The sequence below is a fragment of the Sciurus carolinensis genome, chromosome 6 (assembly GCF_902686445.1).
Source record: "Sciurus carolinensis chromosome 6, mSciCar1.2, whole genome shotgun sequence".
NCBI lineage: Eukaryota > Metazoa > Chordata > Mammalia > Rodentia > Sciuridae > Sciurus > Sciurus carolinensis.
This window is the reverse complement of record NC_062218.1, coordinates 17,332,609-17,358,265: the sequence shown is the minus strand read 5'-3', so window position 1 is coordinate 17,358,265 and position 25,657 is coordinate 17,332,609. Positions and strand designations below refer to the sequence as shown.

The window sequence follows — 25,657 nt, the reverse complement described above, 5'->3', positions numbered from 1 at the left end:
AATCCAGTGTCATAAGTATATGTATACATATGTGTGTGTATATATATACATATATATATTATATATGTACATTTTGTTTCCAAGTACATAGTAATATTTCTTTGACCCAAATTTCTTCCTTAATTACCAACTCAGAGGCACTAGACTTTGATATCTCTACTCAGAAGTCAGAATTAATACAACCGTAACTCATGTCTTTGTCTTACATACCCAGAAGGCATCTTCTCAATATTTCCCATCTCAATCAATGTTTTAGTTTGCAGCTCCATTCTTTCAGTTGCTTAAGCTATAATACATGGTGGCATCATGGACTTCATTAATTCATCAGGTTCCACGGGGCCTATCTTCAAAATTCTTCCCATATCTGATCTTTTCTAACTATTAGCACAACTCTCACTCAAGTTCAAGTTAGCATCGTTTCTACTCTGAACATTTCTGGTAGCATTCTAATGATCCTACATTTTTAAAACTCTCTCCTTAATGGTCCATTATACACACAGTAGCCAGTCAGTCCTTTAAAATAAAAATAAAGTCATATTTCTTCTATACTGTCTGAATATGTTTGAGTTGTTTTTAACAATTACCATATTTGGCTTATAAACAAAAAAATATTTCTTGAATAAGAAATATTACAAACAAAAAAAATATTTCTTGAATTTTTGGATGCTGAGAAACCTCAGATAAAGGCAGGGGCAGATATGATATCATTAAGGGCTGCTCTGTCCTCAATTTTTTTGTTATTAAAGATTTCTCTGTTTGAGAGACTCATATTTTTTATATCCCTGGCTTAATTTTTCTTTCCCACTTGGTTTTTACGGGTTTCTTTTCAAATAGATAGCATATATGTAGCTATATATTCATGTCTTTTAGATCTACCTAACACTGGAATATGAGCTCTTTGGTATTGTCCACTATGTCATTCATTATCTGTTAAATTAATTAAGAAGTATTAATGTTTGTATTTTTTTTCCTCAAGAGAAAGAATAAAAAAGATAATTATAGGTCACATGAATGGAGAGCATCATAATTGCAAATGCTACGAAGGTTTTTTGGAGTTGAAGTATTGAATCTTCTTAGACTATCCATGGAATTATGTTTAAACATGTCTGTAGGTTGGATTAGTTGGGAAGTAATTGAATGTTCCCTGTAAAGATATGCTATGTACTAATAGGATCTATTGATATTACTGGAACAAATAAATCAAGAAATGCTTAATGCAAAATAAGTCAGTACTCCAGATGAATTTTAAAACAATAAAGTGCAGAACTCTTCACCTGCCAAACTAAATTTTTTGTTTCCTATTTTTACATGATATAAGTTCCTTTTAAGTAAAAAGTGACTACATCTTGGGGGCAGTGAATGTACAACCGTGCTACAGTCACCACTGTATCACTTGAATCTGGCATTTATAAGATGAGGTCACAAATGTAAATGTGTGGCCTACCCTGAAAACCATTTGTTATTGTATTTCATTTTTGCTCTTTGTCATAAATCCTGTAAATGGCACAAGGATTGATGTGCCATGACTTAAAGAGCACAGAAAGTCTCAACAACAGAAAACGAGCCCTCTCTCCACAGCTATGATGTCTCCACAGCTGTATTGCTATAATGTTCTGACTGATCAACATAGACTTGGTTACTTCTTTGTGTTCCAGAAAATTGTTGCACTTAAGTCCTTTTAAAAAGTCTCTGATATATTTTTATATGGACCTTAATTGCACAGGTACTAGCTACATCAGATACCAATATAACCTAGAAAAGTAATATTGAAGAAGAATGGTAAACAAATATTTATAGTGGATGGGGAGGGTAATTCTGATAGATAAAATCTGGACCATTCTCCTTACTAGGATCTTGGTTAGCCACTAAGCATTAAGGTAGAAGGAATTAATGAATAAAATTTGCAAGAAGAGAGAGTGAGCAAATTCTAAAACTTTACTTGTCTCATGTTTTTAATAAAAACTGTCTACATTATGCAAATAGTGGGGAAATTATCTATAGCATAATAACCCATCACAATCCCCTCCTGACCTTGGGAGGGCAGAATGAGGAGTATGGAGAAAGAGTAGAGAGGAGATCTGAATATAGTAAAATGACATGGAGTGTGGAATCAGATTACAAGACTTAAAGTCTGGCTTTTACTATGAGTGTCCTTTTCTAACATGTTGTTTCCTCTTCTGTTAAAGAGGGGTAAAACCGTTTTCCATTTCTGAGTGATTATTATTTGGATAAGTGACATAAAGCATCAATAACATTAAGAGTCTCATGATGGCTAGCAGAAAGAAAGTATGGCATGAATTAAAGGTGTTCTTATGGTCCATGTAATTTGGAAGTTTAACAAAAAAAACTTCAAATTCCACTTATCTATAAAATAAACATGATTTGACCTAAACCAAAGGATATAGGGGTCCTAGAACTGACTTGACTAACACCAATATTTCACGATTGGATTTAAGATTAATAAATGTTTAAACTTGGTGAATCTAATTCCTTCATAGATATCAGAGCAACATTTTCAGACCAATCACTTGGGTCAACAAGCTGAGGCATCCATATGTCACTAGATCCTGCTCCAACACCTGTTTTCCCACTCTAGAGAAGGCTTTATAGCTGTAAGCCAAGGATAATTCTTGGAGTTTTTAGCGATTCTTTGCCAAATTCTCTCTTTTATAACTACACAAACTGTCTGTATTTGTTATGGTTGCATAACATTTACAGTAAACGGAGACCCAATTTTTTAAAAGTCTTCCATGTAAAAATGGTGTAGAGTACATCAATACAGAACTGGTGTATACTCTAAGATAAGCCTTGGACCCAATTCCATGGCAAGGCTTTTACTCATGAGCTAAATATTTCAGAATTATGGACTAATGCTAGTCACATGTGTTCCAGCCATCAATTCTAGCCAAGCAGAAGGACAAACATTTAATTAATGACACAACAACCTGTCACTGAGGACACGTGCCCAATACTGAACATGCTATGTCTACAAAAACATGTTGAAGGAAAAAAGCATTGCATGTAATAGAGGTACAGAGGTGGAATAAAATTCCAGGGTATTATGATTCTATCCTGAGAACTTCCAAGAAAGGAGGAACAAAACATCTCTAGCAGACCACAATGCTAAGAAGACTGTCATATGCTTAAAAGATTTAGGAAAGGAACACAAGCCCGAATACTTTATTTCTCTTTGGTTAAATTAATAGTCTTAATTCTGTTTTTGCAAAGTTTGCATAATAAAACTGAATATATGAGTGAACAATAAATAATTTTTAGTTTTGTAATAACTATAAGAAGTGAACTGTGCATGTAACTATGCATGTCTGTCTACAGAGCATATCATGATAATATAGCTTCCCCAAGGAACCTTATTTTATTGTTAGAGTTATTTCTGCCAATCTTCCCCAAATTTCAAAAATTCCTATGGGCATGAATCATGTCTTCATCCTCATCACACCTGGAATAGTGATTTTCATCTAATGGACTCTTAATAATTTACTGTTTATTCAAAAGTAGTGAGATAGAATCTTGGGTCACAAAAGTTAACTCTGAAATTAAAAGATGGTGAAAGGATTCAGTTAAGAAATACTCATTTACCACTAAATTTACTAACTAATAATACTTATTATTTATAGGGACTAATTCTCTATGTCACTTCTTTACCATCTAACTGGCATTTATCCAAACTCATTACCACTGAAGGAATATAATGTTCTCATGTGTGTCAAATAAAGATGAAATAACTTAAGATAACAAAATAGGCCTTGTCCTTTGGTTTCCAATGTTAATTCTGCTTTTTACAAAATTTTAAAAATATTTTTATGAAATTAAATAATGGGCCTATGTATCAAAGCTAAATCATTGTGAATTAAAATATCATTGACCAAGCTAGATCAGATAAAGGAATATCAACTTTCTATTTTATGTCATCCTTTAAAACTCTACCACATGGATTCCTATTAGCAGGTCTCAAAATTCAAGATATTGCCATTCACAGAGTTAAGCGGATTCATGGGGCAATGGACTTTTGAAGACTGACCTGGGAACACTGCCTATTATCATGTTGCCACTATGGAGACATTAATTTCCAAGTTCTACACATCCAATTACAAATGACATTTTGTAATATCATAAGGAAGGCGCCTAGGGAGGTGGTACAGTTAGCGTACTGCACAGAGGTGCCTTTGGAGGGCATGAACAATGGTACAAATCCAGCTCCCATTCAGCTCCCTATGTTCTGTGTCCTGCTGTTGGGGCTCTGAGCAGGAGGAAGAGGAGATAACGCTCAATTCCTTGAAATAAAGAGACCCTCTGAGGAATTTCCATAAAGGCAAAAAAATGAAAGATCACATATAATAGAGATGGAAGTATTAAAGGTGAAGGTTAATAGGAAAGAAGACTGAAGGAAAATCTCATCTGTCATGACAAAGAGCAGGTAGAGACTATGGCAGTTTTCAATCAGTGCAGGAGGACTTTGCCCCCTTAGGGACATCTGAATGTGCATAGAGACATTAGAGATTGTCATGATTAACTTGTTCTACTGGGATCTAATAGGTAGAGGCCAGAGGTGATGCTAAATATCCCCTAATGCTCAGGGAAGCATTTTACATCAAAGAATTGCCAATCCAAAAGTCAGTGGTGCTCAGATTGAGAAACGATGTCTGAGTGGACAAGACAGTGGTTCCCAAGAGGATAAACTCATACGGAAGGAATGACAGATGGCAGAATGCAGGTTGGTGCTCAAATCAAATTTTGTCTGATGGATTACTTTTCCTGTTGAATATTGAATTAATATAGCTATTGTTTCATACTATTCAATAAATGTCTCCTAGTGCTCTTCTATAGAAGAAAAATATTTCCTATTCCAAGTGTTTCTTTCTGTTTTCTTAAAAGGTTACAGATTTTATCTGATATGAAGTAAAAACTGTTTAGTGAACATCTGAAGTTCAAAATATGGAAATCAGAGGATGCTACCCAGAGATTTCCAGTCTTGATTATATAAACAAAATAAATGTTGAAGGATTTATGTGGAAAATAAATCTGATCAGTTCGAATCCAAGTTTTATTTGTGCATATTAGGAGGATACTCCTCCTCATCCCATATCATTAGACGAAAGTGGTAGGCTTGGCTGGAGGAAGCATCATTTTACTTTAGAACAGGAAGTACAAGAGAACCTGTGCCTTGAACTCTGGCTGACACTGCTCACAGCTTCACTCACATGGAACTGCAGGTGGTATGTTCATAAATGTGCATTCAAGGCATCTCAAAGTATCTGCATTTGTATTTTCATAAAACATGATATATTTCTTGCTGTGTAAAAAACGAAGTTATATGGTATTTCCGCTTTTTAATCTTTAGTTCTAAATAATATGAATGATCTGTTACCAAATGTTATATTGCTTACTTAGTTATATTCAAGAGAATTATTATTCTGTTTCTTTTCATCAGCAAAAATGCTGTTTAATGTACAGGCATCGCAACTGCTGGTTCAGCAGAAAGGACAGGACAGAATTACACTAGCAGTTAAAAGAGATTTTCCATTTAAGACAAATAATAAATTTCTCCAAATTGTTAAAATACCTTTAAACAGTAAAAAAGTAACATGATAATCATTGGCAATACCTACCATCACCCTCATAGTCTTGGTTTATGCTTTTCCATGCGAACCTTGTCTGCAATGTTTCATCACACAAGCCAAACAGCTGGAATCTTCTCAAAAAGGAAGAAAGAAAGAAAAGAAGGAAAAAAGGAAGGAAGGAAGGAAAGTCATGTCCTGAATTGTTTAGACATTTAAATAAAAGACACAAATTTTACAATGATTCATTTGATTAGAAGATATATGCATGGTATGAGGTGTTAATTAGTGTGATACAGCTCACATTTAAAATAAAGTCTCCTAAAATTTAGGTTTGATTTGTAAATCAAGTTTTCATTCCTAGGGCTCAGAAATTTAAGAAATACAAAAATAACACCTAATATAACAATAATAACTAAGCCACACAGAACTGAAGCTTTTTATTATGTCTTGATGAAGTTTCATGTAATAATCACTCAATTGTATATTGCAATATTGTTATATTAGATTCTACAAAACAATCAAGACAGAGTGAGAAACACTGAAAGGTTTATATACTCTTTAAAGAGAGAAAATAGGAGTTGAAAAAATAGCTCGAAAGTCTAATTCTAGAATCGTATTGTTAGGGTTCATAGACCAATTTTTCCATTTCAGTGCTTGTGACTCTTCATGTCCTGTTTAACATCTATATACCCAATCAAAAACACAGCACCAGCAGCACAATGTTTTGTCTTTCATAAATTAAATGAGATGATGGATATTTAATACCAGTTCAGAGAGCCTTGCTCAGGGTAAATGCTGCATAGTATTTGATGAGTTCATGAGAAGTTTGAACAGAGGGAAATAGAAAGGCATAATGCTATTCATATTTTAAAAGATCCTTAAGAGACAACTGTCCCAGACACTACCAGTAAAGACTTATCTCCCTTTTGTTGGTATCCCAAGAGGGCAGAATAGCAATTTCCTGAACTGACCTCTAACAAGGAAGTTTCATATGACTCTCACCTGGGATTCCAAGCAGGAGGAAAAACCATTCCTAAATTTTGTCTTCATTGGATCTAGAAATAACCTTTCTGAGGATGCTTTTTATTTATTGGAAGACCAAGTTCACATCCATCCTAAAGTTCTTCTGTATTTTGAAATTGAGCATCTCTAGTTACTTCTTCATAAAAAAAAATTTAAAAATATTACACATTTTTTTTTCTTTCCACTACTACAGAGTCCTCTTTGAACCCAGTATTTTACTTGTTCTCTTGTAAACCCAATTGTAGAGCTTCTTTTCCCTCAGCTGTGGGACTCTTCTCTTAAGATTTCAACATAATCTCACTCTGGTTCTTGTTTTCATTTTTTAATAAACTTTATTATTATCTATTTGTTTTGCTGAGCCATGTCCTCCTATTGATCCTGATTATGCAGAATATCTGGAGAAATGCTAAAGAAAAGTATCTTATAATCACATTTATAAACCATCAGAAAACAATGGGTCATCCCTAAACAGTTCAAATCTAGTCATTTAAAAGCTTTGAACATGGCAGAGCCTCAAAGATAGAGTTTTGGCTCTTATTGCACCTCTCTCTTCTTTTTCTTCATTGTCTTCTCTTTCTTCTATTCTTTAAAACTTTCATCTTTAAATTTATTGAAGATATCATATCTGTCAGGCTAAATCATTTGCCTGTGTCATCATACTGAATTTTCATGATCAATAGGCAAGACAGTTACACTTTTTCCATTGTGCAAATGAAGAGGTTGATGCACGGAGTTGTCACTTCCAAGTCCTGGGCTGTTTCACACTGAAGCCCATGCACTTACCATGGGGGACAGCTATGCATAAGCAAGAGTTGGTTATACCCTTTGTAAACAATCAGGCATCTAACTTATTGCAGTTTTTGTCTACGTTTCTCCACTAAACTCATAATGATTGTAGAAAGGACTTTATCAATTGACCTAATGACTTTCTAATATACCGTTTTGATGGTCAAATTAACTTTCTTCCCTCAAAACTTAACAAAACATAATGACAACTGCAAAAGAAACAAAACATAAAAAAGTATTCAACCATCAACTCTACTTGCACGAGTATAAAACAAAACTAGGAGAAATAGCAAAAACAGAGACTATAGGTACTAGGGCAGATTAGAAAAGGTAGTAGACACTCCTGAGTTGATGTCTCATTCTATCACCCTCAGTGAGTTATGTAATATCTCTGTGGCATAGCATCTTTTTTAAAGAAAGTGGTTCTGTGTGTTCCAGTATCTGTAACACTCCTGGCAGTACTGTACCTTGATTATTATTAAAATAAATTTAAAAATCCATTATGTAGTAGATCACATGGGCAAGTGAGGGATATAGCAAATAACATAGGCTACTCTACACAGAGGTAGACTACCTGACTAATACTACCTCTCTGGCAATGTGGCATGATGGACTGACTTAACTCATAATCAAAGAAGAGACCAAGATGGTGCAGGTTTGTCCTCGGTGCTCATTACATTGGTGAGTGAGAAGAAAGGAAGGCTCTATGTTCAATCATGCAATGGGTTTTAAAGTTTACATGTGGAAGCAATCTGTGCACTTACATTCATTGGCCATTCAAGGCAAATTTACATGCCCTAGATGGAGTCCTTGGAAAGGAGTGAGTGTTCGTCAGTGTTCTCTAGAGAAACAGAACAAATAGAGGGGGAAAGGGAGAGAAGCAGAGAGAGAGAGAGAATTTATATATACATGCTTGTGACATGAAATTTTGTGTATCTAAAATTTATTTAGACTTATTATAAGAAGTTTTATGAGAAATTGGTTCACAAATTTATGGAACTTGGGAAGTCCAGACCCAGAATTGCCAATGATATAGTTTCAATCAGAATTCAAAGGGTAAAAACCAAGACAGCTGATAGTTTTAATTTCAGTCTGAGTCTGGGTCCAAAGATAGAAGGCTGATGTTACAACACAATGAAAATCAAATAGGGGATAGTACAGAAAGAACAAGCAAGCAAACAAACAAACAAATTCCTTTGTGACACCGTCTTTTATGCAATTTAGATTCTCCGTGCTTCCAATGAGCCCCATCCACACTGAAGAGGGCAGTTTGTTTTACTTAGTCTACCACTTTAAATGTTAACCTCATTCAGAAACATCCTCAAAGACACCCAGAAATAAAGGTGAATCACAAGTCTAGATACCCTAAGTCCCCATCAAGTGGACACACAAGATTAATCATCACCAATCTGTGCCTACACAAAACACTGTACATTTCAAACAGAAGTGGTTATTTATAGAAAAGTAAGCCAGATTGCACAATGACTTTAAATAAGCACGGGATAAAAAAAAAAAAAAAAAAAAAAAAAAAGGATTAGAGTGATTTTCCCCATTGTTTATGTAACAGTACATTTCCCTTCATTTGGTAAATAGGAAAGTACGTAGTGGAGAATGAATCTTTGGTCCTTCTGTCTTAGTCTCATGGTAGAAAAGCGAAAACTCCCATCAATTTCTCATTTTCTCGTACAGTCACAACTCTTTCCCCTACGCTCTCCATATTCCCAGCCACATATGTGTCTAATGTACTTTAGAAGTGATGGCACACAGCTGCTTTCATTGCCATCTGTTTCATTGTAAGTGATTCCTTTCAATTTTATGTAATTTCTGAGAATTGTGTCATTCTTATATGAGGTTCCTCTTATAGTGTGCTACTTCAGAATCAGAGAATTTTTAAAAGAAATATACATAAAATTTATGCTATGTTTATATTTATATTTCCACTATAGTATCTAATCATCATGGAGAGTTTAGAATCACATAGCAAATAACTGACATTCATTCATACAAAAACAATGTGTATAAAGCAAGACAACCTACATGATTATATTTCAATTGTATAATCATGACTAATGTTAATGACTACATTATCTGTTGTGTGTGCTAAATATACTCATGTATGTAGTTTGCCAAAAGCATGACACAATATAAAGAATCTGGTTGCCAATGGAAACAGACCTATTATCTGCTTCTGACATGATATTTGGTTCCGCCATTCCAAGATACGGGATTTAACTTTTCAAATTGGACGGGGAAAATAAACACCCCAGTTGCATTAGACAGAAATAATTCTAGAATCTAAGTGTTAGAGCCATATGTATTTGGAAGAGTAGAACATTAAGACTGTGGATTTCAGCTAGTCTGCTTGCTTCCTGGTGAGACATACATTCCATCTAATTTGGTCTGTTTTGCAGTGGTCTGAATATTTTGGTACAGCTGATCACAGTGGCTTTGCTTCCTTCTGTTTGATAAAAGGCACACCCATCTTTTAGAAGTTTCAATACTTTCAAATTTTATTTTTAGTTTTGTAAGTCCACAGTAAAAGGAAATTTTATATGACAATGAGGTTTTAGGAATTACGGACTAAAGCTCATGATTTGTAGAAAAGAAAATGTTTCTTAAGAAGGAACTGATGCCATTTTTTTTTTTTTTTTTGATATGAGTCATTCTAACTGAAGTGAGAAGATATCTCATTGTGTTTTGATCTGAAATCTTTGATGGCTAATTATGCTGACCATTTCTCCATAAACACTTTGGATAATTGCATTTGTTATAGGTGTCTACTCAATAATATTACATGTCAATTTTTTAATTGTATTGTTTGGGGGTTTTTGTTATTAAGTTTTTTGAGTTCTTTTTATAGTCCTAATATTAAAAGAAAAGGAACTCTTACATACCGTAGGTGGGAATGTAAATTAATATATCTATAATGGAAAACAGAGTGGGAGGGTACACAAAATATTAAAAAAAGATTTACCATATTATATTGCTATCTCAATTTTGAATTTATACACAAATGAAATTAAATCAGGATAAAGAGACAAAATCATGCCCATTTTTACCATTTCATAAGTCATATTTGTTAAGAGATGGAATCAACCTAGTTGTTCATCAGTGAGTAACTGCGTAAAGAAAATGTGGTCCACATACAAAATGGAATATTGTTCAGGAATTAGAAAACAATGAAAACATACCATTTGTGTTAATATATTAAGGAAAATCAGTCAGACACACAAAGACAAATAATACATGCTCTCTCTCATAAGTAGAATATAGAAGCAGTAAATCTGAAGGTAGAATAGTAATTACGAAAGACCAGGGAGGATGGGGGAAGGAAGTTGATGGAGGCAAGATAATAGGCACCAAATCTCCGTAGAAAGAACTTCATGTGTTTATTATAGTTCACACAGATGTATATTTTATGAATAAAATGAAGAGAGGAGATAAAAAAAAAACTCCATATCCAAAGCAATGATAAGGAGATGGAAACCTTAATTACCAGTGCACAATATATAAATGAATTGAAATATCACACCACTCCCCATTAAGTGTGTATAATTATTAGATGCTAATCCAGTTTTAAAAAAACAGTGTTTAAGAGGTGGAGATGCTAACTGTTATGGTTTGGATATGAGGTGTCCCCAGACAGCTCACTTGTGAGGCAATGCAAGAAGGATCAGAGGAGAAATAATTGGGTTGTAAGAATCTTAATCCAATCAGTTATTTAATTCCCTGATAGGGATTAATTGAGTCCTGAGTGAAGTGGTAGGTGTGGCTGGAGGAGGTGGGAATTGGGGTGTGGCTTGAGGGTATATACTTTGGATCTGGAGAGTGGATCCCTCTGTCTGCTTCCCACTGCCACCCTTTCTGCCATGATGTTTTGCCTCACCTCAAACCCCAAGGAATGCAGCTTGCTCTCTGTGGATTGAAACCGTGAGCCCTCTAATAAATTCTTCCTCCTCTATAGTTGTGTAGATAGGGTCCTTTAGTCACAGGGTCCTTTAGTCACAGTAGCAAACAAGATGACTAAAACATTAACTACGTAGATTGGTTCACTACACATTGTATATGGTTATCAAATTATCACATTGCATTCCCATAAATTTGTACAACTAAAAAAAAAAATCCCTTAAAAGAGAGAGAGGTGTTTCTCTTTGTCACTACTAGAAGTATCATTAATTGCTTCTGCTTTCTGAACTCTTAGTGAACATACATTGCATGTAAAATGAAGAAAAATTTAGCACTGCAGTGACAGTTTGTTTTTCAAGGTCTTTTGTAAGGAGAATACTGTGGGAGAGAGTTGTATATTTCTGTGTTCCTCCATGCCTCTAAAAATTAGTACTTTGAGATTTAAATTTATTTACTTTGAGTTTTATTTTTTTTTAGGTCCAATTTTATTTTCTAGAGCTCAGTGTACTGATACACAAATTAAGACAATCAAAGGATGATTTATAGTACTCTGGACCTCACAGATTTTCCACTAGACTCTAATTCCACCCCAAACAAACAATCTCCCTTTACTCATCTGTTAAGGGAAAAGATGTTATATTAAGCATTTAAATCTTACTTCAAACATTTGAATTTCAAGATTTTTTTTTTTTCCTGTGAAATGAGTGAAATCACTCTATGGAGGAAGGAACTAGACTAAAGAATCCTTTGTCAGGTTTAGGAGTATGTATTCCTTCAAAGGATAAAAACCCCATCATTTCTTGCTGGAAATGATATGACTTCAAATAATCCAGGTCATTCAAATATTTAGTACTGGGCCTAAGACATTCATGTATAGATAATGAATCAACCAAGCAATAAGACTATAGATGCCCATATCTATATTCAACTGCTGTCTGTGATTCTTGTAGATATAAAACTTCCCCAAACTTGATTTCTTATCTAACATCTCCACCTGGTTGGGATGGTATGGAAGCAAATCATTTTACATGTAATAGTACTGTGCATTGCACAGAAATATTAGAGAACTTATTAACAGGGAGAATCTGGCATGGACATTTTGGGAAGCCATGATTTTATTGTACTTCACACTTTTGTGATCTCTCATTTTTTAAAAAAAGTTAACTTGTTTCTCCCACAACCCAGTTTGACCCCTGTCTTCTCTTTAAAACCCACTTGTCCTTTTCTGCTAGCAAATGTCTCCTTTTTATGAGATCTCTAATAGAGATTATTGTATGGGTCACATTTTTGGTACTTCTTTCCTTTGAGCATTGTTTTTATTTATGTATATAAACTCATATTGAATTATAAGATTATATTACTGATCACATATAAGTTTCCTTTCCTTAAGGAACTAAAAACAGTAGTTTTCTAGAAAATAAGTTCCACAGGGGAAAAAGGGTTGATGTTCCCAATTTTGCAGTTAGGAAAATGGATTATTGTGTGGATTAGTTGGTTGACTTTGCCCTGTCATTGCTTCTGGCTCTGAACATCAGCTTCATATTCTCTAAAGATGTAATTTTTCCTTATCACATATGTTGGACACTATCTGCTTTATAACAGATGAGCCTAGCAGTCTAATATATTAGTAGAAGTTAAATTCACTACATTTCCCTTTTAGAGTCTAAAAACAGGCTTTCACACTCATCTTTAAATGTTGATTTTTTTGTGTGTGCAGAGATGGTTGTGAATTGTGGATTTTGAAATATCATCTGCCTTAAATAATTATCTTAATCTTATTTCTATACAAATAGAGGGAAATAATAAGGATTCCCAGTCACCCCCCCATTGCCTTTTTATTGTTGGTTTGTTTGTTTTTTGCTTTTTCTTGAAAAATGGAGTAGTTTAGGCACGAGAATCTTGGATTAACTCCACTAACAGAGTCAACAACTAACTTTCCAATTAAAGAAAAAGCAGGAGGGGCTGAGGGGATAGCTCGATTGGTAGAGTGCTTGCCTCCCAAGCACAAGGCCCTAGGTTCAATCCTCAGCACTGCAAAAGAAAAAAAAAAAATTCAGAATGCAGTATGTAAAAATAAAAAAACAATTTAATACAAAATAGAAAAAAATCTATACATCAAAAAAAAAAAAAAAAAGAAAAGAAAAGAAAAAGCAGGGGCATGGAGATTAACTGGGGTGATATTAAGATCTTCATTTACGTGGTAAAAGTGAAGCAGTTCTGCAAGTCCCCAGTGCACTTAGAAGTATCGTGTGGTCACTGGGGATTCCTGTCCCTTTGTTACCTGCCACTTTGGATGTGCTGATCCTGTCTGTGTGATGTAGTACCCAGGACATTGTGATTGCATTAACCCTTTCTAAAAATTGTTAATATACAGGTATTTTAAAGCATTAATTTTTCCAAGTCTTCCTTTACTTGCTAATATAGGGTAAGGGATCCTTGGTTTTTCTTGTTATTTTCATCATAGTAATATATCCATAACAACCATTCTGTTAAATTAATAAAGATCAGAGTAACACAAAATTCTAGACTATTTATTCTATAAATTTCCTTTGAATAAACACAATCAGTGCATACACACGCATCACTCATAATCTACCTAAGATCACTCATGATTTGTACTTCTGTGAGTCTTAAAGCAATTAAAGGAAATGCATAGGCCCCCATGTCCTCTGCATAATCAGTCAGGTTTGTATACTATTTTTATTTAATTATGTTGAAAGAGGAAGGTGGAATTTGGAGAAATTTTCTTAATTTGGAGAAATAAAATGTGCATGATTTGACTGAAATAAAATAAAGATACCATGATTTTAAAAAAGAGCAAGATGGGACTACTGTCAATTTCAAAATTGTCTACATAATCTGTCAGTCCATTTCACTGAGCAGAATTCCATCTGACACAGAAACTTTATTATATTAGTTTAGATACATTTTTTTGATAATTCCCCCACGACCCTTTTATAATTTTAGTATGTGTCTATGTAGGGATAGGTCACCTATGAAAGCCACTGTCAAGTTGTGTAGGACATTGTATATGATCTACCATCTAATTCTTAAATATGAAATTTACATTGGAATGTAAATAATTATCCCCAGCTCTTCTATTGGCCAATCCAATATCATTTGCCTGAATATCTTAAGTTGCTAATTTATATTCATTAAGCACACATGGTTTTGTAAAGCAAAACTCGCATAACTCAGGAACTCAGGTGAGTGTGTGTGTGTGTGTGTCTGTGTGTGTGTTTTCTTTTGTTTTTGTTTTTTTTTTTTTTTGGCCAGCAGCCAGAATCACCTCACTTACAACATAACATGACCAATTATTGCATCTTGTCTCACTTATACCAATTTAAATGGCTGGAACAAATACTTATTGGTTCTTACTACAAAACCTATAGTTAACTTGATATGCAACTTGTTTATTAATTAAATGAGAGAGCAAAATGGTCTTTTATGAAAATCTCAATGGTTTGAAAGACTTTTGATAACATTTGTGTCCATGTGGTTCTATGATTATAGCTTTAGGGTAAACACTATATAAGGAACTTAGATGTTATGTTCAGTAAATATGGGACACACTGAAATGTCCTACTTAGCACATTTTTCAAGAACTTGGTCAACTGATAACCTTCGCCTATTGACTAGAAGGTTATTCACGTCTTTTGAGCTGAAGTCTAACTCTTCTTGTGGCTCTCAGCCCAAGACAGAGCAAGGAGTTATAGAGTCCTAGACATTTCTACCTCATACACAACTTCTTTCATGGCCAGTGTTGGTCTGGAATCCCATTTTTGATTAGGAGAAATTTTGGACCAAAGCCTCATCATGACCCCATTAGAGCAAGGGCATGTTATATCAGGGAATAAATGAAATTTTTAGATGAAATTTTTGAAAATGGATATTTTAAAGGAACCAGCATCCATATATTTTCAGCTGTAAAATTATACATACTACTATGAAGAGAAACTAAGTGTAAGCAAAGTAAACAATTTGTTTCAATTTCATTCAAACACAAAAATATGATAATACAGAGTTGTATTGTTTGACTTTTATTGTTGTTGTTTAAATACTCTACTTCTTATGCCCAGTGATTAAAAACACAAATAAAGGTTTAAATAGAATATAAAATATTATCTATAGGTGGAATTTTTGAAAAAGTCCCAAACTAATGTTTTGTGAATGAGTCATGCTAATTTCTACCTTTAAAATTACATAATATATGAGATAATCTAAAAGTTACAGGATTCTAAATTGATCCCCCATCCCAAATTTTCATCCTTCCCAATACCTGGCAATATGAAGACAGAGTTTAAACATGTGACTCGATAGATGCAGAAAGAGCCTTTGACAAAATTGAGCAGCCATTCATGTTGAAAACACTAGAGAAGATAGGGACAGAAGGAATCTGCCTAAACATAATAAATACAATATACAACAAAACCAAAGCCAACATCATACAGAATGGAGAAAAACTGAAAGCATTTCCTCTAAAATCAGGGATAAGAAAAGGATGTCCATGCTCACCACTCCCATATAGTTCTCGAAACTCTATTCAGAGCAATCAGAAAGGAGAAGGAAATCAAAGGATACAAATACAAAATGAAGAAGTCAAATTAACTCTGTTTACAGTTGATACAATGCTATACTTAGAAGATTCCAAAAGCTCCACCAGAAGAATTCTAAAACTGATAACACAAATTCAGCAAAGTAGCACTATGCAGGATCAACATACAAAAATCAATAACTCTCATATACTCCAATATTGAGTCTGCCAAGAAAGAAATCAGGAAAACAATTCATTTTGCAATAGCCTCAAAAAATATAAAATACTTGAGAATAAACCTAACTAAGGAGATGAAAGGCCACTACAATGAAATTATAGAACACTGAAGAAAGAAACTGAAGAAGAGCTTAGAAAATGGAAGGACATCGGATTTCTTAGATAAGCAGAATTGATACAGCCAAAATGACCATATTACCAAAAAATGATCTGCATACCCAATGCACTGTCCATCAAAATACCAATGACATTCTTCACAGAATTAAAAAAAAATCCTAAAATTCACATGGGAGAATAAACAGCCAAAGCAGAATAGCCAAAGCAGTCCTGATCAATAAGGTTATGTTATGTGAAGTAAGCCAGGTGGGCCTGAGCTAATTTCATGAGCTCTTCTAAAGCATACAGCTTTCCTTAGCTGGTGACATAAAAGGAAGAAATAGATTTGAACCATAAAATATTCAAAGTATGGTTGTTGCTGGCCAGAAGATGGAGAGGGCAATGTGGTAAAAATGAATGCAGTCTCCGGGAACTGAAAGGACCCAACTACTAGCCTTCAAGGACAATGAGATGCAGTCCTAAAAGTACACGGGACAAAATTTGCTTCATGTTTGTTTGTTGTTTGCTTCTAGTTGACACCTACTAATTGTACATAGGTACTGGGTACAGTGTGATGTTTTCATATTTTTCCCACATTGTGTAATAGTCAAATCAAGGTATTTAGCCTATCTCTCACTTCAAATGCTTATCCTGTCTATGAGATAAGAACATTAAATATCCTTTCTAACTCTTTTGAAATATAGCTATTGTGCAAAGCCCACCCACCGGAACTTCTTCCTCCTAGGCATAAGTTTGTACCCATTGACTAATCTCTCTATGCCTCATCTCCTCTACACTCCTGAGCCACTGATAACCACTCTTCTTTCCACTTCTATGCATCTGCTTTTCTTTGATTCCATCTATGAGTGAGAACATATAGCATTTATTTTTATGTTCCTAGCTTATTTCACCTAGCATAATAATGTCTTTCTGGTTAATCCACATTGCTAAGAGTGACACAATTTCTTCTTTTTTAGACTGATCAGTATTCCATTGTGTATATATGCCACACTTCCTTTATCCATTCATAAGTTACTGGATGGTTAGATTGATTCCCTATTTTGCCTATTGTGACTAATGCTGCAATAAATGCAGTAGTGAAGCTATCTCTTCAAAATACTGATTTCATTTCCAACTAAATTCTAACAACAATCAGAATGAACTTGAGGGCAAATCTTTCCCTAGAGCATTCAGATAAAAATTCAGAATGGTAAACACCTTGATTTCCTCTTTGTAATATTTTGAACAGAGAATCCAGTTTGTGTATTTGCTTTTTTTTCTACAGCACTATATTGTTTTACAGCCCTAAGTTTGTAATAATTTATTATAAGGCAATAGAAACCAATATTATTATATTTTTTCATGTTCTAAAAATAATACAATTAAAAAGATATCTTTTTTTGAATCCTCCAAATAATAAAACTTTAAAATTTGCTACTCTATTTCATACACAATCTTTTTAAAATTAGCCATTAATCATTCCCCAATAGTTAGCAAAGATGATCTCATAAACACAAGGAAGGAAACATTTTTGTTTTAAGTAACCCACAAAGTAGAAGTTCAATCATTCTACTCTAAACCTTGAGATTTGAACATAACTTAAATGAAAGAAAGACTTGCAAATAAAAATATTTTTCTGGGAGTATGGCCAAGCATTTTATATGTTCTAATGAGAATGTTACCAAGGAAAATGATATATATGTGGAATTATAAAATATGCATATTAATCCAATTCAAAATAAATGATAGTTATAATATCTTTGACCCTGTTTCTTTAAGGGCAGACTTTACTATAAGCAGCTACATGCTCAGACTGTGGAACTATGAGGAATGTCTTTAAGCATGGCATCAACTCCCATAAACTCCACTCGAGTGCATATTAGTACTGGTTATGGAAGTGTGTGATCATATATATGCATATATATAGGAATTGTTACAATGCAGTAGGTCACATATATACCAAATGCATTGTAATAATTGACATTTTTAACAGTTATGGATGAGGTTTGAAATTTCAATATATAACCTACAAACAGTATAATCGAGGGTAATATTTGAATAAAAGAAATACTGTTTTTTCAGAGGGAGGGGTCCAAAAGATGATTTTTAAATAGAATTTAATAGAAAAATAGAAGTTCTTATTTTATTGTAAACTGATAGATTTTTCTCAATTATCATCATGGAATAATGATGAAAAAGTATTTTTAGTATCGATAAAGAATTAGACTCACTGTTAGGTATAAAGACACTATAATTTGCTCTTTGCTGAACACTGACATGACCATTCAGAAGTTTTAAATATAAATATTTTGGATCCTTTCAAATTGCTCAGGAAACAGTAGATATACAGCTCAGGAAGTCAATGAAACTATATTCTTGGTATATACATCTATGCCCTATTAACTCAAACATATTAAAAATAGTAGAAAGGAGTTCATGGAATTAGTATCATGTTTAATAATTTTAATCTTATTTCACCTAGTATAATGCTTCTATGGAATAAACTAAATAATTAAGTATTTTCCTACAGTGAAGGACTTATTTTCCAGAAAAAAAAAGCAGTTATGGGCTGGGGACATAGTTCAGTCGGTAGAGTACTTGCCTTACAAGCACAAGGCCCTGGGTTCGATCCCCAGCACTGCAAAAAAAAAAAAAAAAAAAAAAAAAAAAGCAATTGTATTTTCATTTCTCTGTTTTAAATTATATATTTTAATGTATTAGTATATTTTTGGTAGTTTAATAACATATATTTTGTACTGTACTACATAGACAATTTATACATTTTTAGATATCTGCTTGTATGCAGAAATTAAGAATTTGAAGAAACGAAACTAGTATTTCAAAATATGTAGATAAGTAGTCATTATGGTTCCTAATCAGTATTAACTAATTATCTAATATTTCACACAATTTATTCTACATTTTAGGGATAAGAGCAAAGACCACCAGTATTAATCGAACATTTCCTAAACAGAAAAAATAATTTAGTTATATTGTTTATGTATTTCCTGATATCTAGTGACCCAACCTTCAGGTAAACTCCTCTGGTGGCTTTTCTTTCAAGACCACAGCACAAAAATTAGAAGAAAATATTTAAGTTGGAGATGTCAAGGAGCACTGCCAGATGGGAGGGTAGCCAAGCTCCGTGATGAGTCAAGCTGCAGCCTGCCACTCACCACACAGGCCACCAGAGAGCTTCTTCCCCTCCAAGAGCTGCCTTCTGTATGAGTACATGAAAAAACACCTGCTGCCTCACTTGCACTAAAAGATTCAGTTAACTAACACAGGTAAAACAGCTTGCACTGCACCATCCATCAAATCGATTCCAAGTAAATGCTCCATCAAGTCCCTTTCCCCACTAAAATGTTTATTATTATTATTATTGCCATGTATATTACATATACAGAGATTTATTAAAATTGGCAAAAATATCAGACAATATATACATTGACTTATTTCTTATTCAAACTTATTCTTCTCACTATATTATTAAACTAAAAGTCTACCGTGTATACTATGTGAACGTTAGGAAGCTATTTTGTATATTCAAACATGTATGTTAATTATACATAAGAAAGACTTGAAATAATTAGCATTAAATTCATTAAAGTTAATTTGGTTCATTCCTGTATTAAGATCTAAATTCTATTACTTAAAGCTATATTTTAGCTAAAACGTACTTTTTATTTTCAACAGATTATGCTAACCTTATTTCTGATGTTGATCTCCTGGGTACCATTACCAAGTGTGGTAAAACATATGGTTGATTTTGACCCAAATATGGCAGTCTATCAGAAGATTTCCAAGACAAAAAAATAAAGACATTCATATTTTGCTACATTGTAGAAAATTAAAATTAAGGTGCTTATACCCATAAACACATAAAATGAATATCAGTATATAGTTATATTTTGTTCAATAAGCAATGCTGAACTAAATAATGTTTATAGGCTTGGCACATATATATTATTTCTGAACCTCACAGAAATTCAATGAGAAACATTATATATTTTTTCTCATTTCAGAAAACTAAGACTTAGAAACTTTAAACAATTCATCAATGGCTATAGAGCAACTAATTGGCAAATTCCTGATTAGACCATAAATCTGATCTGCCTGACCACAGATCCTTTTATATAATCTCATACAGCAATTTTCTTCAAGGTTTTCTCCTGTGACTACAATGTTCTTACAGTATTTTTTTTTTGAATCCCTGATCAAATTGCTAACATGAAACAAAAATATTAAATTATTTAAGAAGGAGTAATGTACAAGTATATTTAATTTGTGGAAAAAATATGGAAAAATGTTTTAGAATTCATATTTTTATTACTTTTCATGGGTGATATGATTAAAAAGTAAGATTTATATTGGACTTGTGAATTGGTAGACATTTTTAAAAACATATTTCTAAGCGAGATTTTATGTAGGAAAAGTGACTCTGATCTGAATGGATAGCAATGAAGGAGTCAGGAAAGAAAGTTATGATATAAAAGAATTTGCTGAGTGGCTGGCCTCAAAAACACACTTGAACATTGTAATTTCAGAATCGCCCTAACAATGGGGAATGACTGAACTGATTAAAGGAAAATGAGACTGAGGACAAGAAAGCTGATTAAGAGAAAATTACAGCAGTTAAAAATGACCTGGGTCTTCACCAGATATTATTCCATTGAAAGGAAAAGAAAATCATATTTGGGCAACAAAAATTGGTCAAATTTGGCTGAAGACTAAAATAAAATGTTGATTTCCCTTTGCTAATTAACCAAATGATTCAACTATCATCATTTTCACACCCACTAGTTTGAAAGTATATGAATCTATTTTACATGTTTTATATCAAGATTCCCTAAATGGAAATGTGACCAATTAAGTACAAAAAGAGAATGGAGAAGTTGAAAATATTCTGACATATACTATTTGGCATTTTTCTTATTCTTTCCTTTTTATCCTGGAAAAATAAATCATATGCTTCACATTAATTCATGACTTTTTTAGATTTATGAAAAGTCTTCTATTCTCCATAAGTTAAGACAAAGCCTCTGACCCTTAGAAGCTCATAGCCAAGTGGGAAAGAATACCACAAATGAATATTTTTACAGTGTGATAAGGTCTGTAGTTTTATGAAATAGGCAGAATTCTTCATGCAGTAAAGAGGAACTATCCTTCGCTGCTTCTAAGTACAAAGGAAGATTTTCAAGACAAAATCCTTTCTAGCTGCATCCTATTAGATGCGAACTTAACAGAGAATACTAATGAGCTATTCCAGGCAGAGGGAACAGAATGTCCAAAGACATTAAAGAAAATACATGACCCTAGAAAATCATTGTAGCTCAAAGTCAGCAGAGTGGCATATGAGCAATAGGTTGGGGAACTGCCTTATTGAAGACCAGGGGAGTGCTCCTTTTTCTGCACATGTACTAAAATTGGAATGATACAGAGAAGATTAGCATGGCACCTGTACAAGGAGGACATGCACATTCAAGAAGCTTCTGTATTTCTGAAATATACTTGAAAGAGAGGAAAAGGATTGGTGGAATGACAGTAGAATGAATCTGACCTAATATTCCTACATACATATAGTGAATCTCACCATCATGTGCATTCACAAGGCACTATTTTTTTTAAAAAAAATCTGTAATTATATAGAAGAAAGAACAGTATAGTAGAGGGAAGGGAACAGGCAATGGGAGGTGGGGAAGGAAAAGCAAACTACTGGGGACTGAATTCAAGGAAAGTATATTCCACGCTTGTATAACTATGCTAAAATTAATTCTGAAGTTATGTGTAATTAAAACTAATCAATAAAAAAGATCAGGTGAATCAAATAGCAATAGAGCTTCATCTTCATCCATTCACCAACTCTGGTTTCCTTGAGTCCTCAAACTCACTGCAAGAAGTTGGATGTGAACCCAGAGTCCTTCCTGTTAACTGTATCACATACCTTAAGCCTCGTCATTTTTCAGTCCATGCCTCAAACTACCCTCAGGAAAATCTTATATTCATGTCTTCATTCACAATCCTTCAGTGGTTCTCAACTGTTCATTCAATACCATCCAATCTCTTGAATTGAAGAGATGGGAATTCTCCTTGTCCGATATCTGTTCAGCATGTTAAGAGATAAAATCAAACTTGCAGTGATTATCAGTGAACATACCATTCCATAGCTTATTCATTCTTGTGTGTTTCAAATCCTCGTACCTTTAAACACTTTGAACATGCTTTCGTTACTCATGATTACAGAAAAAAAAGACCAAAACATTTTCATATTTCAAAAAATTTCTGCAATTCCACTCACTCCTCACACTTTCCTTACCTCGGCTGTTTTTTTTTTTTTTTTTTTTTTTCTTAATATCACTTGGCATTCTGGCCCCATGGAATGTTTACACAACAATTTATCAACCCAGGCTGTTTTGCCTATCATTTATTTTATATAGCACCCTCCCTCAATAAAGTACAAATTTTTGAAAGCAGGAAGCCATTCTTTAACCACTAGAATAGGAGACTAGAAAAATACTAAGCAAAATCGGATTCTTAAAATAAGTTTTAGGCAAACAAATTATTACATAAAGAAATACCAATGAGGAAATTTGGATTTGAGCTTTTAAACAATGATTAATTGAGACATTTTGGCAGAAGAAGAGTTGTTCATGGTGAGATTTAGTATTTTACAAATATGATTTTGGTTGCAATATGGGTAGAAATTATGGATTTGTTTGTTCAACACTCATTCCAACAAGCAGTCCTCCTTGTTATGCCTTGGCTGGAAATCTAAACCCTGCATTTCCCAGACTCTATTGCAGTCTGAGTTCCAGATGGATTTTAAGTTTCTCTAATGAGTGCACTAACAGGAGGCTTTGCAGAATTGAGTTGGTTATGGAAAGAGGCAGAGCAATTTGTTGCTTGGATTAGCTCATAGGCAGCATGATTCTGGATGGAGTTACTGTGGGGGTTATGGGTTTATTCACTGGCCTGGTTCTGCAGTGTACTTCCATCTATTGTTTAGCTACAGTATAGATTCTGTGAGCCCTCTGTACCACTTACTAAACACCATTCTTCTTAAGCCAGCATGGATTCATGTTTCTATAACTAAGAAACCTGGCCAATGGACAGTATGAACAATTTAATGAGAATAGTAGAGAAAGGAGATCAGAGGTACAATTAAACAAAATTCAGAAATGACAAGTGTCAAGCACAGGCAAGGCTGAGAGCTGTAGATATTAGAATGAAGGAATTGATTTGAGAGTCAGATCTTGAACAATAGATATTATGTGAATATTAATTGGAAGTGGAGTGAAGGATAATAATGAAGAAGATGTCAGATCAAAAGAATGTCATCAGTTTAGAAAGGAATTCCAAGAGAGGGTAGATACTTAGGGAAAAGGATTCTCTATTAAGATTTGTTAATATATTAATAAGTCAGAGAAACATTGAGTATAAATGTGTTATAAAGTTTAAAGATAGATTTTAAGGGAGAAAATTTTTATATTTTTACAGGGGTAGAAACTGATGTAAAATTAGCAACTACTAATATTACTATGCTCCAAATTAAGAAACTTTAAGGTGACAAATTTAAAGATTTAAGTACAAATATTGACCCATTTGAATATAGTCAATTATATATCTGGGTGATATATTAATATATTAATGTGAAATATCCTACCAGATTTCTCTCACAGTCAGGAACCTCTGGAAAAATTATGTGAAGCAAATATCACATAGAATAATATTTTGGAATCCTTTGAGTATTATTCTTAATTTTTATCTCAACTCTTTTTCCTTCAGGTGTTGCTTAGATTGTTATAACTCTCATGTAAACAATTGCATTAAGCTATAACATCATTTTAAGGAAAATATTTGGAAGTGTCATAATAACTGACCCATTATTTCATAGATGTAAGTCTCATTCAAATATTTGGGGAGAATTTCTTTTTGCATCTTTTGCATGATTATTTTCAAACTTTGTGTATTTATTTAAGACCATAAGAGACTGTGTGTGTACATTTATTATATTACTTTATATATAATGGCTAGAATTCCATGAAGAGCAAATGGTAATATCATTCATCTAAATATTGGAGAAGGAACAGAAAGAGTTTCATTAGATTTTTATACAAGCAATGTATTTCCTAATTTTATAGTGCAAAATTGTCCCTAAGCCTTACTACTTCATTATTATTATATTCATTGCATCATTTCACTAAAACCAATCTATGAAGTGCATATTATGCAAAATCAGAGAAATAACAAGTCCTTGCTAACTATGAATATCTAATGCATTTTCTGGTGTATATGTAATAAAAATGGAAGATTATCAGTGAAACCCAAGACCACCAGTGAAAGTTGAAGGAAGATCTGAATAATACAAATAAAATAATAAATGCATCATGATTATTTCTTTGCAAAATTAATCTATTTTTATGTAATATGTTGGACTATATTAGTCAAATGCCTTGTGAAAATTCTAAAGTGGTAAATTTAGATGATAAAATTCTCATAATCACATTAGTTTTATTAACAAAATATTTATCAACTGTTGAGTCCATGACTTTTGCTTATTTAAAAAAAAATGTGTATTTGTTGCCCCATGTGTGTAATAGATGGTATTCTCCACCATTCTCATTTCATTATAATACTCATGGAGATTATGTAATATTTTATTTAGAAAATAGTTACAATATATAACCAATAAAAAGTATATACTTTTCATTAACTTAAGACATTCCTTTATGTTGATTTTAAGCAAACATCCCCTAATTTAGGCTACTCTACTTTGTGCTTCAAAAGGAAGTCATTCTTCTTGTCTTCTTGTTCAGATATAACTAGAGCACTACTGTTTGCTTTACTGACATTTTCTTGTTGGTTAATACAATGAAAATATTAAGGCTCTGTTCACATCCTCAAGTTCATTAGTAATGGTGTTTTTTCAAAGGACTCGCCTAATCATTTTGTTACAAATGTGACAAAATTCCACTTTCTTACTTATTTGTATAGAGGTTATTCATTTACATTTTACAGAAAATTCTGATAATTCTGTCAGTGTTCTTGATTGCACCTATGATCTTACTGAATTGCTTTAGGATGCCTATTCTATGAAAAACATTAATGAAACACAGATATTTTCTTCTTTTTATTTTCTTAAGATCCTTGATACCACATATCAAAAATTTTTTTAGAATATAATTTTAAACTTTATTCTATGTAATTAAACTTATTATAACACATAGACAAGACTCAATAAGGGAAAACTATATGTGGTAATGCCTTACATGTTACTTCATATTATATGGAAATTTTGTTTCAAAAATTTCTGCCGTGCAGTCCAAAGTTCTGTATCCTCTTTATATTGCACGTGCTAGCTTCATTTGTTCCCTTGTGCGACTGGACACCCCTGAAACCAGTTCTGTCTCTATCAGGGCGATATGGGTCCAACAAGTGAGTGGTTTAAGTGCATCTACATCTAGATCTAGAATACTGGAATTACCTTCTTGCCTCA

The 25,657-nt window shown here is 33.3% G+C and overlaps 1 protein-coding gene and 1 non-coding gene across 2 annotated transcripts in view; both read left to right on the top strand.

Annotated features, from left to right (window-relative positions):
• Window positions 1–25,657, top strand: part of Cdh18 (cadherin 18) — a 959,213-nt gene that overhangs the window by 407,470 nt on the left and 526,086 nt on the right. The window lies entirely within an intron of this gene.
• On the top strand, window positions 21,559–21,664 carry LOC124987806 (U6 spliceosomal RNA). The gene has a single exon (XR_007109315.1). It is a non-coding gene; the product is annotated as a U6 spliceosomal RNA (small nuclear RNA).